The sequence below is a fragment of the Anomaloglossus baeobatrachus genome, unplaced genomic scaffold (assembly GCF_048569485.1).
Source record: "Anomaloglossus baeobatrachus isolate aAnoBae1 unplaced genomic scaffold, aAnoBae1.hap1 Scaffold_165, whole genome shotgun sequence".
NCBI classification, from domain to species: Eukaryota; Metazoa; Chordata; class Amphibia; order Anura; family Aromobatidae; genus Anomaloglossus; species Anomaloglossus baeobatrachus.
The window spans coordinates 227,207-241,674 of NW_027441935.1; the positions used below are offsets into that span (position 1 = coordinate 227,207).

Below are 14,468 nucleotides of genomic sequence, written 5' to 3' on the forward strand. Positions count from 1 at the left end.
GCTCCAGACCACCGGGCACACAGCCAACGGGGTCCTTCCAGGAACTTCCGAACTGTCCCTCTCCAGACAGTCACCGCCGTTGCTGACCTTGCTGTTCTGGCCCTACACAAAGCTGGACCTCAGGCTTCTCTCTCTGTCACACACTTGCTTTCCTCCTTTGCCACTTTCCTTTCTTTACTTTCACTTCGTTGTTTACACTTGCCCTCCCTGGGCTAATCTTGTTTGCACAAGCTCGCCCTGAGCTCAACTGCCTGGTACTTCCTGCCTCCAGAGCTGTGATCTCCTTGGTGGGCGGAGCCAACCGCCTGGCCCACCCCCTGGTGTGAATCATCAGCCTCTGGAGGAAGGCAACAAGGATTTGTGGTTCAGCTTAGGTGTGCCTACCTGGGATGTGGGGTGTGGTGGTGCGTGACCTGTGTCCCCTGGCTTGCCCAGGGCGACACATTCCCCCTTAGCAAAACGCAGACCGTCCGTGGGCTGCCGTCCTACACCGGTTTTATTTTTCTGTAAAAGGGGTAACAGGGTTAAACATAACATTTTCAACAATCTTCCCTTACGGGAGGCACATTTTACTTTAACGTTTCAACGGTTTACGGTTACGGTTTCCGCTCTCTCCCACCCAAGTAACCTGGCCCTGATGCTGCCCCTAAAGCCCAGGCAGCACCCCTTGACCCACAGTCCAGCACACGGTACCCGAGCGGGATCTGTCCTTGCCCTCCAGAGGGTAGCCACCGGTTCCTTTGGTGGCTGGGCCCTGGCCTGCTCTGCTCAGGGCCCTCCCTCCAACCTGCCTCTCCGGAGGCGGCCTGCGGAAAACGGTAACGGTAACCAACATATTTACAAGCCACTAACGTCTGTGGTTGCCCTGCAAGTTCACGGGCTTGTCCATGGATAGTCCTCCATGCAAAACAACTTTTTAAACGGTCCCCACGGGGACAACGGTGCCGGCTCCAGCCGGTTGCTAATCACAAAAGCAAATCAGGTTACTGTTCGGTAATCATTTTTCTTCTTATCATTCAACTTTTAAACTTTTCAAACTTTTCCACTCAAACAAGCACTCTTTACATTCCCTGACCCCTTTTTCTTACAGAACGGTCTCCCTGTACCTAAGTGGAGGTCTACCTAGGTTGGAACGGGTGGACCTTCGGGGCCCGGTGTCAGTGGTGCTAGACAGTGGGGTAGAGGGAACAATCGATTCCTCCTCCCGGCTATAGTGTGGAGCAGGCGGGGGCGTAGGAGAGCTGGGTACAGGTTCATCCCTGGGCACTGGCACTGGTTCTGGCTCACGGTTAACCACTTCCACTACTCCTTCATCCACGGGTTGTGGGAACAGTATCACTGGAAGAATCACCGCGCCGTTCTGTGTAGGCCAGTTTGCTGGGAAGTCACCCATTACCGTGTGGATTACCTCTGCTGCCTTCTCCGCTGGTGGAGGAACCGGTACTTCAGCCTCTGCCCTCAACGCTGGAGGGCACCTTTTGAGATGGTCCCGGGAAACTGTGGCCAGGGTGCCCCCTTGGTCACGACTGATCTGGTAGGCCTTCCCATCTTCCCATTCTGTGGGTTGTATGACATAAGGGACTTGCTCCCACTGATCATCCAGCTTGTGTGTTTTCCTCTTCCGTTTCAGCACTACATCCCCTGGCTGGAAAGGATCCGCGGACGCCTTCTGATTGAACCGGTGCTCCTGCTGTTCTCGACTTCGACTGAGGTTTTTCTCCACATACTCCTGGATTTGCCGGTATTGTGCTCTCCTCCGGCTTTCCCACTCCACCGTCGAAGGGAGTGCTTCGGGGGCCTCCAATCCCATCTCCAGATCCACCGGCAGGCGGCCGGGCCGAGCCCTCATCAGATACGCTGGGGTGCACTTCGTCGAGCTAGAGGGGATATTATTGTACATATCGACCAGGTTGGGTAGCTTTTCCGGCCACAGGTTCCGTTCTTCCAGTGGTAGCGTCTTGAGAAGCCCCAGGACCAGGTGGTTCATTTTCTCGCACATGCCGTTGGTCTGGGCGTGGTAAGGAGTGGTCCGGATCTTCTTGCAGCCATACAACTGGCAGAATTCGTGGAACACCTCTGCTTCAAAGGCCGGGCCTTGGTCAGTCAGCACCTTTTCTGGGTATCCATGGGGCCGGCAGAAATAAGCCTGGAACGCCCGAGCAGCAGTTCGACCAGTTAGGTCCTTAACGGGGACTACCACCATAAATCTTGAGTAGTGGTCTACCATGGTCAATGCATAGGTGTACCCACTTCGGCTAGGGGTGAGCTTGACATGGTCTACGGCGACCAATTCCAGCGGCTGATGGGTGACTATTGGATGTAAGGGTGCCCTCTGGCTAGTCTCGTCCTTTCTCCTTAGCGTACAAGGACCGCACTCCCGGCACCAGGCTTCCACCGATTCACGCATCCCACTCCAATAGAACCGCTCCCTCAACAGCATCTCCAGCTTCTTCCACCCGAAGTGGCCAGCACCATCATGGTATGCCCGCAGGACAGTGGCAACGTCAGCTTGAGGAATGACCAACTGGCATATTTTCTCATGGGTCTTCGGGTTGATCAGCTCACGGTACAGCTTCCCCTGGTGTAGGTAAAGCCGTTTACGTTCCTTCCACAAGCGTTGGGCTTCGGCTGGGGCGGCAGGGTCTATTCCCGTAGCACCTTGTTCCACCAGAGTCTTGACAAGGCGAACAGCCGGCGCTTGATCCTGAGCTTCTTGCCACTCTTGATTGGGCCGTGGGTCCAGATCCACTCGTTGCTGATGTACTTGTACCCTCTCGGTAGGCGGCTGGTGAAACGCAGGCAACTCAATCTCCTCGAGGTCGTCATCCTCGCACCCCTCTTCTGACAGATGGGGCATCCGGGAGAGTGCATCCGCATTGATGTTGACGCGCCCGGCCCGGTACTTAATGGTGAAATCATAATTGGCTAGCCGGGCTACCCACCGCTGCTCCAGCGCGCCCAACTTGGCCGTGTTCAGGTGCGTCAGCGGATTGTTGTCCGTAAACGCGGTGAATGTTGCTGCCGCCAGGTAGTGGCGGAACCGCTCCGTGATAGCCCACACCAATGCCAATAGCTCGAGCTTGAAGGAGCTATAGTTCTCAGGGTTCCTTTCGGTCGGCCGGAGTTTTCGGCTAGCATAGGCGATCACCTTCTCCTTTCCATCCTGGACCTGGGATAGGACCGCTCCTAGCCCCACGTTACTGGCATCCGTGTGGAGGATGAACGGGCGCCCATAATCAGGGTATGCCAGGACCTCTTCTCCGGTCAAGGCCGCCTTCAGCTGGCAAAAGGACTCCTCATGCTTGTCCTCCCACGACAGTGGGGCTCCAACGGGTCTACCACCTTTGGTCTGTCCCACGAGGAGGTCTTGCATGGGGGCCGCCATCTTCGTGTATCCCTTGATAAAGCGCCGGTAGTACCCCACCAGGCCCAGGAACTGCCTTACTTCCCTCACCGTAGTTGGCCTCGGCCAGCTCTGGATGGCAGTAATCTTCTCAGGGTCAGGGGCAACACCATCTGCACTCACCACGTGCCCCAGGTACTGCACTCTGGGTTTCAGCAGGTGACACTTAGAGGGCTTCAATTTCATCCCATACTTGGCAAAGGACGCGAAAACCTCGGCCAGGTGCTCCAGATGGGCTTCGTACGTCTGGGAATAAACAATCACATCATCCAAGTACAACAGGACGGTCTCGAAGTTTAGATGTCCCAGACAGCACTCCATCAGCCGTTGGAAGGTTCCTGGGGCGTTACACAGCCCGAACGGCATACTATTGAATTCGCATAGCCCCATCGGGGTGGTGAAAGCGGTTTTCTCCCGATCTTCTGGGGCCACAGCCACTTGCCAGTATCCGCTGGTGAGGTCAAGGGTCGAGAAGTAGTTTGCAGTTCTCAGCGCAGCCAAAGACTCTTCAATCCGAGGTAATGGATAGGCATCTTTATGGGTTATCTGGTTGATCTTCCGGTAGTACACACACATCCGCATGGTACCATCCTTCTTGACCAGCACCAACGGAGCGGCCCAGGGACTACAGCTGTCCCGAATAACCCCTGCCTCCTTCATATTCCTCAACATATCCTTGGCACACTGGTAATATGCAGGGGGAATAGGTCTATACCTCTCTTTGATAGGGGGATGTTCACCGGTGGGGATGTGATGTTGGACCCCCTTAATCTGCCCAAAGTCTAGGGGGTGCTTACTAAAAACCTGTTCATACTCCTGCACCACCCTGTATACCCCTGCCCTGTGATGTGTGGGGGTGTCATCAGTGCCTACATGTAGCTGTTGATGCCACTCCTTTGTCTCCCCCTGGTGTGGGGAAGTGCTGGTGGTAGGTGGGGGTGTAGATGGACTGGTTTCCTGGATAGTGTGAGGGTCCAAGGTGAGCAGCTTGGCAATGGTGGCATACCGGGAAAGCCTGACTTCTTCCTCTCCACAGTTCAGCACTCTCACAGGCACTCTCCCTTTCTTCACATCCACCACCCCTCGGGCGGCCATTACAGTGGGCCAGTGCTCGGAAGGCAGGGGCTCCATCATTGCAGGGTAGTCACGCCCCTGAGACCCTACTGCTGCCCTACACCAGATCATCATCTCGCTCCCAGGGGGCACAGTCAATAGAGCAACATCCATCACTCTCACTCCACCAATCTCCCCTCCTGTTGAGCTTACATGCTGGCGGTACATCAGGGCCCGGATCTCACGCTGCACAGCCCTCTGCCGGCTCCCTGCCGCCGTGGCGGCCAACTGTTGTAATAGGGTTAACACATCATCCATGCAGTGCTCCATCACATTGGTTCCCAGCACTATTTTCGGGTTATGATCACTGGGTTCATTCATGATCACAATCATACCCTGGTGTTGCAGTTCGGCTTGCCCCACTGTCATAGCTACTTGTTTATACCCCACCTGGGTCAATGGAAGTCCATTAGCAGCAATCAATGTTATACTATTGTCTGGGGGCGCCAGTTCATCTACGGCCCAATACCGCTGGTACAACGTGTACGGTATGGTAGTTACCTGTGATCCAGTGTCCAAGAGAGCCATCACTGGTATGCCGTCCACAGCCACGGGGATGATAGGGCGGGCCCCGATATATCGGTCCCGCCAGTCCGGGGGGCCACGATGTTCTACTCCTGAGGATTGGCCCGGGGCCCCAGGGGTTGCTCGTTTAACGGGCACTGTCGGTAGTAATGTCCCGGCTTACGGCACTTGTAGCAGATTGGGGGTCTGCTCCGCGGGTTGTTAGCACTTTTCCGCTGCATCCAGGGAACATCCTCGGGACTGTCAACAAGCTGGATCTGTGCTGGAGGCTGAGGTCTGGTCAGAGGTTGCAGTGCAGCCAGGATTTTGGCAAGGTCTCCGTCCATGCGACGGACCTGGGCTGCCAGTTCTTCCACTGTGCTGCTCGGGGCTGCAGATGTTGGAGCGGTTGATTTGGCTGAGGCCGCCACAACGGGAGCCGTCTCAACGGGCCACGGGGCGGGTTCCAGACCTTCGGTTGCTGGGGGCTGTAGTGCTTTAATGGCCCGCTCCTTTAACACAGCAAAGTCCACATCAGGGTGTTCCAGGGCCCACAGCCGGAGTTGCTTACGGTCCTCAGGGGACCTCATCCCCTGTGCAAATTGCTCCACTAACATCTTGTTGCTATCCGCCTCATTAATAGGATTCGCCCGCTTCAGCGTGCGGAGGGCGGTCTGCAGACGTAGAGCATAGTCCCGAATGCTATCCCCAGCTCGTTGCCGGCACTGGTAAAACTGCATCCTCAGCTCAGCTTCAGTCCGGGTCTCGAAGGCAGTCTGTAGCTTCTCAAAGATGGTGGCTACAGAGAGCCCAGGTCTCCGCTTCCTGCTCCGCCGCTCCGGTTAACTGGCCTAGCACTATCGCTGCACGTTGCTTATCAGTCAGGGGGTACAGCTCTAGCAACGGGTTAAGCTTTTTCCGGAAGGCCTGTAGGGCATCCGGTTTCCCGTCATACTGCGGTAGCCAGGCAGCTCCGGGCGCATAGGGCAAGGAAAACGGCATGACCTGAGCGAGCGTGGGGGCCGCGGCACCTCCCGCCGGTACGGCCGGGACCTGGGCAGGTCCATTCCCATCCACGGGTGCCGCTGCGGCTGCGGCCACCGCTCCTCCAGCGGCTCCGTCGGGCGCAGACATCTTGTTTCCGTCCCCCTTAGCTCTTTCCGGCCCCTCCTCTCTCGGGGCGGGGTTTTGGCCTTCGCGCCTCTACTGCTCGAGAAGACGCTCGAGCGGGAACTTTTCGCGCCAAAGATGGCGGCTTCTGAAATGTTCCTGCCGGATACCTCCGGCGGTAACAAGGCGCACCTCTACCAGACGGCAGAGCGGTAAGATCCTGTTCGTGACGCCAAGTTGTCGCGGGCGGGGAGGAGGGTGTCAGCACACCGCGCTCACCCCTTCTGCTCGGGTCCGGCTGCTCAGTGGTGGCTCGAGCCGTGGACCGGATCCCGGGGGTTTCTCGAGCGGCGCTCCTCGCCCGTGAGTTAAAGGGGGGTTTGGGGTGTTGGGATAATGTCCGTGACGCCACCCACGGTTGTGGTGATTGGTAGCACCACCGCTGCTTAATACGGGGATCCCGGGGATGGTGATGTGGAGCAGCCAGGTGTTGTGTTGCCCCTCCGTGGGTAGGGGTTGGTGATCCCGGGGCCCGGTGATGGCTTGTGAGGTGCAGGGCCTGGTGGGCGCAGGGACGCGGGGGCAGCGCTGTGCCTTGCGGCACGGTGGTACTCACTCAGCCTGAGACACGGACACAGTTTGTACGGTAAACCAAACGGCTGGTAGGACGGTCCCACAGACGGCTGCTTTGCTTCCCAGATAGGTGACGGTGATGTCCCTTTTCCTTGCACCTGTATGTACGGTTGGTTGCGATGGGTCCCCACCGGTAACCCGCTCCCCGGCTTCAAGCTGGGCCGGAGGAGCACTACACTTTGCCCGCAGGCGCTGGCCCTCGGAGACTGGTGCCCTGGCGGTGGCGGTGTCTCCGTTGTACGGGTTGGGCTGTTGCCTTCTGTCGGGTCTTGGTTGTTGGGAGAGCTACGTCCCCGTCACTGACGGATTCGGCAAATTTGGCGACTCCTAGCCTTGCCGGGGTCCGAGAGGCCCCTGCCCTGGTGCTGACTGTCCTTCGGAACACTGCTCCAGACCACCGGGCACACAGCCAACGGGGTCCTTCCAGGAACTTCCGAACTGTCCCTCTCCAGACAGTCACCGCCGTTGCTGACCTTGCTGTTCTGGCCCTACACAAAGCTGGACCTCAGGCTTCTCTCTCTGTCACACACTTGCTTTCCTCCTTTGCCACTTTCCTTTCTTTACTTTCACTTCGTTGTTTACACTTGCCCTCCCTGGGCTAATCTTGTTTACACAAGCTCGCCCTGAGCTCAACTGCCTGGTACTTCCTGCCTCCAGAGCTGTGATCTCCTTGGTGGGCGGAGCCAACCGCCTGGCCCACCCCCTGGTGTGAATCATCAGCCTCTGGAGGAAGGCAACAAGGATTTGTGGTTCAGCTTAGGTGTGCCTACCTGGGATGGGGGGTGTGGTGGTGCGTGACCTGTGTCCCCTGGCTTGCCCAGGGCGACACAGACGCAGGCCCGGTGGGGACGCTTCCCCACACCCTGCTTCACGAGGGACCCGCACCGCACCCTCCGCACCTCCGTCGTCTCCCTACAATCACTACAGGATTGGACTATTCAGGGTTTAACAATCCGTTACTATTAAAATGTAAAAAGTCAATGTTTACATATGGGAATACCCAGAAGATTCATACACCCCATACATCATAGTGGGGGACATTACCTTATTAAGCCCCTCACTCTGAAATTCCGCTTTTGCATACTGATGCTGGTCTGAAAGACACAAAGGAAATCAGATGAGCCGGTTACATCACTCTTGTTGTTATAGAATTTTTATTTGAGATTGCTTGCTCGTCAGTTCAAGGTACACAATTTGAAGGGGGAAGGGGTTGTAAATAAATGTGTTTTTCCTAGTTGGCCTCCATGGACCTTAATGTAATCAGGCTTGAAGAAGGATTCATTGTCTGGGGGGCTTGCGTGTCTATTGTTCCTTTGCAAGGGGCCTCCCTAATACACAATCCTGCAAACTGGCCAGAGACTGTCCTCCTTCATACTTGAAGGTACAGGAAAAACAAATGTCTAAGGGGGCAGGTATGAGCACTTCTGCCCATCAATTGGTCTGAACCCAGGAGAGGGAGGACAATAAGCCACACGTTTGGTCAGTGAGTTGGTGCTGTGAAGTAAAGGGAGTAGTTCCGTTTCTGCAGCCGGGTCCTGGTGCCTATGAATGGATTGTAGAGATTGGTGCTGGATACACATGTTACGGTTGTGATATCCATCATCTGGATTTGAGAAACTACCCTACATTGCATTTTTCATGCTTTTTCCTTGCTTGTTTTAATTAATAAAAGCAAATAAAATCATCCCAGCAAAGTCTATGAGAATCCTGACTTGCTGTGCACATGTTGCTTCTTATTTCCTTGCCGTTTTTGATGCTGAAAAAAGAAGCAGCATGTCAATTGTTTCTGCGTTTTTTCCTACTTTTTATCACCAATTGAGTTCAATGGAGTCAGTGAAAAATGTAGGAAAAAACGCATGCTTTTTTGTGCGTTTTTGTGTGCTTTTTTGACGCCACTGCGGTTCCCTACAGCCATTTCCTCATCTCCCGGTCTTTACTGTAGGACCTTGTTCCAGGGAAGTCCGGTAAGGTCACAAGGTGAATCGAGTTCATGCCAGCGTATCACTGGGATTTCCTGCAAATCCAATGGCATGAACTTGGGTCACCATGTTATGTCACCAGGGTCCCTGCATCTAGTCCACAGAGCCAGTGTTAGCAGACATTTTCTCATCTTGCGGTCTTTACGGCGGGACTTTGCTTCAGGGAACTCCGGTGACATAGGTAGCCTGGTCTGTGAGGCGATCCATGCCTCAGTAACCCGGGGTCATCATGGTGACAACCCAGGGTTACCATGGCAGCAATTGGGTTCCTGTGATCGCATTACAGGGACCTGATCGCCAGGGAGAGTTAAGCGATTCCGCCCCCTGCCTCCTGAATGCTGCGATCATACTGCTGTGAGCGGCGCAAGCATTGCTCCTGGCAGCGAGAGTCGGGTCCCAGCTGTAAAATCACTCGGAGACCTGGCGGCGATCGCGAGTGCCTGAACCCCTGCAATCTCTATGACTAAATAACGCATGGAAAAAAGCATGTGAAAAAACGTGCAAATACAATAAAAAGAGTGGTTTTTTTCAGCTACTTTTTTCCTGCCAAAACATGTGTTTTTCTGTGCAGATTTTGTGCAGTAATTTGGTGTATAAATTTCAGCACCAAATCTGCATCTCCTGCCAAACTAATGGCAAGCGTTATGTCAGGGACTCTCAGCCATCACCAATGTCACCATATAATTGGAGGTCCTAGGTTTTGCCCAATGTGCGGTCTTCTGCAAATTACCATACTTATTTTGTAATTTGCATCTTTTTTGCATGCTTTGAGAGATTTTTTGACAATTTACTACTTTTGTGGCATTGGTTACATCCAAAATGAGCATCAACTGCCAGAGAAAGCGCATTGGCATCTGAATAGGACCTTGATGGATGGGAGCCATTTTGGCGGCACCTGTGGGTCACCGATATTTCTGTGCCGCTGTATCCCTCACATCAGTAAGGTAATATGTCGGGGACTGTCTCAGTCATCACCGATATCACCACATAACAAGAGGCGGGATGTTTTTGCCCAATTTGGAACACATTTTTGCAATTTTTGATTTGTTTTCGCCAGTATGGGTGACCCTTAAGAGCTTCTGCTACAGGAGCAAAAGAGGGTTACAAAATGAGCGTGCCCGACTCCAATGGACGGCGGGGTGAGGTGACGACTTCTAGAAGAAGCGATGGCTATGGCAGCTGTGACGGGTCGGAGGCCTGTGTGTGTGACGTTCATAAGATATAAGGTAAACAAGAGAGGGGGTTTGGAGGGGCCCAGCTCCAGCGGGATAGTCCTGAATTTGGGGTGCAGTGGTCTCTGGGGTAGGTCCCGACTCTGTGTGCACCCTTACGATATCATGGTGGAGCAGGTCTCTCCTCTTTCCATCTATAATAGAGAATATGGAGGAAGGTACCATGGCAACCGATCAGATTTCAACTGCCTTAACTACAGGGCTGGTGAGAAAGTGAAAGCAGTGAGGTGATTGGTCGCTGAGGATAACGTGTTCACTGACCATCTGCGCTGGTTTGTTTACAAGACGACCAATGGACCCTAGATACCACTCAGATTCCCATAGCAACCAGTAAAGCCTGCTTTACACGCTACAATATATCTTACAATGTGTCGGCGGGGTCAGAGTCGTCACCGCCGCCCGCCTGGACCCCCCCGCCCGACTGTGCCTAGCCGGCCGCCCGTCCCCGCTCGACGCCCCACGCGTGGACCCTCGCAGGCCCAGCGCGGAGGACGGGGAGCGGGCGGCTGAGGGCAGGCCGGAGGTCGCGCGGAGGGAGCGGACGGGCCCGACCGGCCCAGCCCTTAGAGCTAATCCTTATCCCGAAGTTACAGATCTGACTTGCCGACTTCCCTTACCTACATTGTTCCAACATGCCAGAGGTTGTTCACCTTGGAGACCTGCTGCGGATATGGGTACGGCCCAGGGCGAGATTTACACCAACTCCCCCGGATTTTCAAGGGCCAGCGAGAGCTCACCAGACGCCGCCGGACCCGCGACGCTTTCCAAGGCTCGGACCCCTCTCTCGGGGCGAACCCGTTCCAGGGCGCCCTGCCTCTCACAAAGGAAAGAGAACTCTCCCCGGGGCTCCCGCCGGCTTCTCCGGGATCGTTTGTGTTGCCGCTCTGGGCGCCCATGCCACCCCCTCCCCCTTTGTTTAGGGGGGAGGGGGAAGGCGGCGGGGCGCCCGTCTCCGCCGCTCTGGGTTCAGGGATCTGAACCAGACTCCCTTTCGATCGGCCGAGGGCGACGGAGGCCATCACCCGTCCCTTCGGAACGGCGCTCGCCGATCGCTTAGGACCGACTGACCCATGTTCAACTGCAGTTCACATGGAACCCTTCTCCACTTCGGCCTTCAAAGTTCTCATTTGAATATTTGCTACTACCACCAAGATCTGCACCCGCGGTGGCTCCGTCTGGGCCCTCGCCCGGGACTTCAGCGCTCACCGCGACGGCCCTCCTACTCATCGCAGCCTAGCCTCCTCGGGCGTCGACTGCCGGCGACGGGAGGGTATGGGCCCGACGCTCCAGCGCCATCCATTTTCAGGGCTAGTTGATTCGGCAGGTGAGCTGTTACACACTCCTTAGCGGATTCCGACTTCCATGGCCACCGTCCTACTGTCTATATCAACCAACACCTTTTCTGGGGTCTGATGAGCGTCGGCATCGGGCGCCTTAACCCGGCGTTCGGTTCATCCCGCAGTGCCAGTTCTGCTTACCAAAAGTGGCCCACTGGGCGCGCGCATTCCACGCCTGGCTCCAGGCCAGCGAGCCGGGCTTCTTAACCATTTAAAGTTTGAGAATAGGTTGAGATCGTTTCGGCCCCAAGACCTCTAATCATTCGCATTACCGGATAAAACTGGGTCTCTGGAGCGTGCCAGCTATCCTGAGGGAAACTTCGGAGGGAACCAGCTACTAGATGGTTCGATTAGTCTTTCGCCCCTATACCCAGGTTAGACGACCGATTTGCACGTCAGGACCACTGTGGAACTCCACCAGTTTCCTCTGGCTTCGTCCTGCCCGGGCATAGTTCACCATCTTTCGGGTCCTATCGCGCGCGCTCGTGCTCCACCTCCCCGACGGAGAGGGCGAAGCGGGCTGGTGGTGCGCCCGCCTTAGTAAACCCCCCGGAGCGGGCGGCGGGATCCCACCTCGGCCGGGGCGCCCCGGCCTTCACCTTCATTGCGCCACGGGGTTTCGCGTCGAGCCCTCGGACTCGCGCGTGCGTTAGACTCCTTGGTCCGTGTTTCAAGACAGGCCGGGTGGGTCACCGACATCGCCGCGGACCCCTGGCGACCGCCTCCCCTCCTAAGGGGGGGAGTTGGCAAGCCCTCCCGCAGCGGCGGCACGGCGGCGGGGGCCTCCTTCCTCCGTCGCCGAGCCCCGCTTCTCCCCCGCGGAACCACTGCCTCCGACCGACAGCCTCCCCCCAGAGAGGGAGATGCGCCGTCCGGGCGACGGGGGGATGGGGAGGGCAGGGCGGTTCCGAAAGAGGTCGCCGAGGAGGTCGTCTCCCTCGGCCCCGGGCGACTGCTTCTGCCGAGAGGGGTATATAACACCGGGAGGGCGTGAGCCCCGTGCCCGAGAGCGCAAGCGCAACCGCTCGGCCACCTTCTGCCCCTGAGGCCTTCACAGCCAGCCCGGAGCCGGTCGCGGTGCACCGTCGCGGAGGAAATGCACTCTGCGGGGACCGGAGCCGCCCGGGCCTAGTCCACCCCCTTCGCCTGTGGCCGGCGGCGCCCACCCCGCCCCCCGAGAGGGGACGGGTGAAGGCAGCCCGCCAGGCGAGCCGGGGTGGGAATTAGCGCGGGAACCCGTGACGGCCGACCAGAGCCCGCCTGGCTGAATCCCCCGGGCGGACCGCACGGACCCCACCCGTTTACGTCTTAGTGGTTTCACGCCCTCTTGAACTCTCTCTTCAATGTTCTTTTCAACTTTCCCTCACGGTACTTGTCCGCTATCGGTCTCGCGCCGGTATTTAGCCTTAGATGGAGTTTACCACCCGCTTTGGGCTGCATTCATAAACAACCCGACTCCGGGGAAACCTGGTCCCGCCGTGCCAGGGGCCGCTACCGGCCTACCACCGTCCGCGGGCTGGGGCCAGTATTAGAAGGACTCGGGCTCTTTAGCGACGCCGGGGTGGTCCGGTCTCCCGTACGCCACATTTCCCGCCGGGCAGACGGGGATTCGGCGCTGGGCTCTTCCCTCTTCACTCGCCGTTACTGAGGGAATCCTGGTTAGTTTCTTTTCCTCCGCTTAGTAATATGCTTAAATTCAGCGGGTCGCCACGTCTGATCTGAGGTCGAGTCAGAGTCCCGGAGAGGGCGGCGGCCGGGCGGGAAAGAGAAACGACGCGTCACGTCGGGCGGTCGTTTTCTATCCCTTCAGCCTCTTTTCTCCACGGACCACGCCGTTCCGCCCTCGCCGTCTTACGGGGGGGAGTGACCGGAGGCAGCCCTGTGTTGCCACAGACAGCCTCGCCGCGCTCTCCCGATTCCCGGGGCGGGGGCAGGTCTGGCTTTAGCGGGACGCAAGGAGACGGGGGAGAGGTCTGGGAACTCCCTTCCTCTTCCTTCTGAATCCCAGCAGCGCCGCGGAGGCAATCGACGGAGGGGCGACCCTCAGACAGGCGTAGCCCCGGGAGCAACCCGGGGCCGCAAGGTGCGTTCGAAGTGTCGATGATCAATGTGTCCTGCAATTCACACTAATTCTCGCAGCTAGCTGCGTTCTTCATCGACGCACGAGCCGAGTGATCCACCGTTAAGAGTCTCGCTCGTTTTTTTTTTCTCTGGATAACGTTGGTCGGCCGCAAAGGCGTAAAAAAACACGTGGGACGGGGGGTGTTCCGCTCAGGAAGGGGGCTCTGTTGTCCCGGGCGCTCGGCCTCTGCCGTCCCTACCTCTGACGGGGAGGGTAACAGAGAAGGGCTCGAGGCTTCTCGACCTACCGCCCGGTCCCGACCCCGGAGCGGGGTGCGGGCTCACGCGGGCGAGCGGTACCCGGGACGGCCTTCGACGCGCAGGTTGTTTCGTTTCCTGCGGCGGTTGGGCGACGGGAGGGAAGGGACCCCCTCCGCGTGCCGTCCCCTGCCGCGCAGGGAGCGCCAGCGGGGCGGAAGTCGGGGTCCCTCCGCTCCCGCATCAGGGGACGAGAGGAAAACCGTGAGCTTCCGGCCCTACACCTCCTTGGAGTGGGGGGTCGCTGGGCGAGACGGCGCGGGCCGCTCCTCGCTCTCTCGTTAATGATCCTTCCGCAGGTTCACCTACGGAAACCTTGTTACGACTTTTACGGAGGACCGTCCCGACGCCACGCCCGGGACCCCGGCTTGGTTTTGGTCTGATAAATGCACGCATCTCTGGCGGTCAGTGCTCGTTTATACGTATTAGCTATAGAATTACCACAGTTGTCCGAGTCAATGGTTTGGAGCGATCAAAGGAACCATAACTGATTTAATGAGCCATTCGCAGTTTCACTGTACCGTCCGTGTGTACTTACACATGCATGGCTTAATCTTTGAGACAAGCATATGCTACTGGCAGTATCAACCAGGTAGCCCGTCGGCGACCGAGCGACGCTCCAGAGAGGCGAAGAGGTGGACGCGTCGAGGTCGGGGAGACGGCAGAGAGACAGAGAGAGGGAGACGCGGGGGTGCACCCAGAGAATGCGCGGTGGGTTCGGGGAGGTGGCAAGGAGGACGCGAGGTCGGCGGAAGGCCGACCCTCTCAGCAGAGGGAG

The 14,468-nt window shown here is 57.3% G+C and overlaps 1 long non-coding RNA gene and 1 other non-coding gene across 2 annotated transcripts in view; both read right to left on the reverse strand.

Moving 5' to 3' along the window:
- LOC142260691 (uncharacterized) overlaps nucleotides 1–14,468 on the reverse strand; it is a 69,771-nt gene that overhangs the window by 16,796 nt on the left and 38,507 nt on the right. The window contains exon 3 of the long non-coding RNA XR_012728682.1: nucleotides 7,808–7,857. This is a non-coding gene — a long non-coding RNA (uncharacterized LOC142260691). The remainder of the gene's footprint in view (nucleotides 1–7,807; nucleotides 7,858–14,468) is intronic.
- Nucleotides 13,349–13,502, reverse strand: LOC142260693 (5.8S ribosomal RNA). Its single transcript, XR_012728684.1, has one exon. It is a non-coding gene; the product is annotated as a 5.8S ribosomal RNA (ribosomal RNA).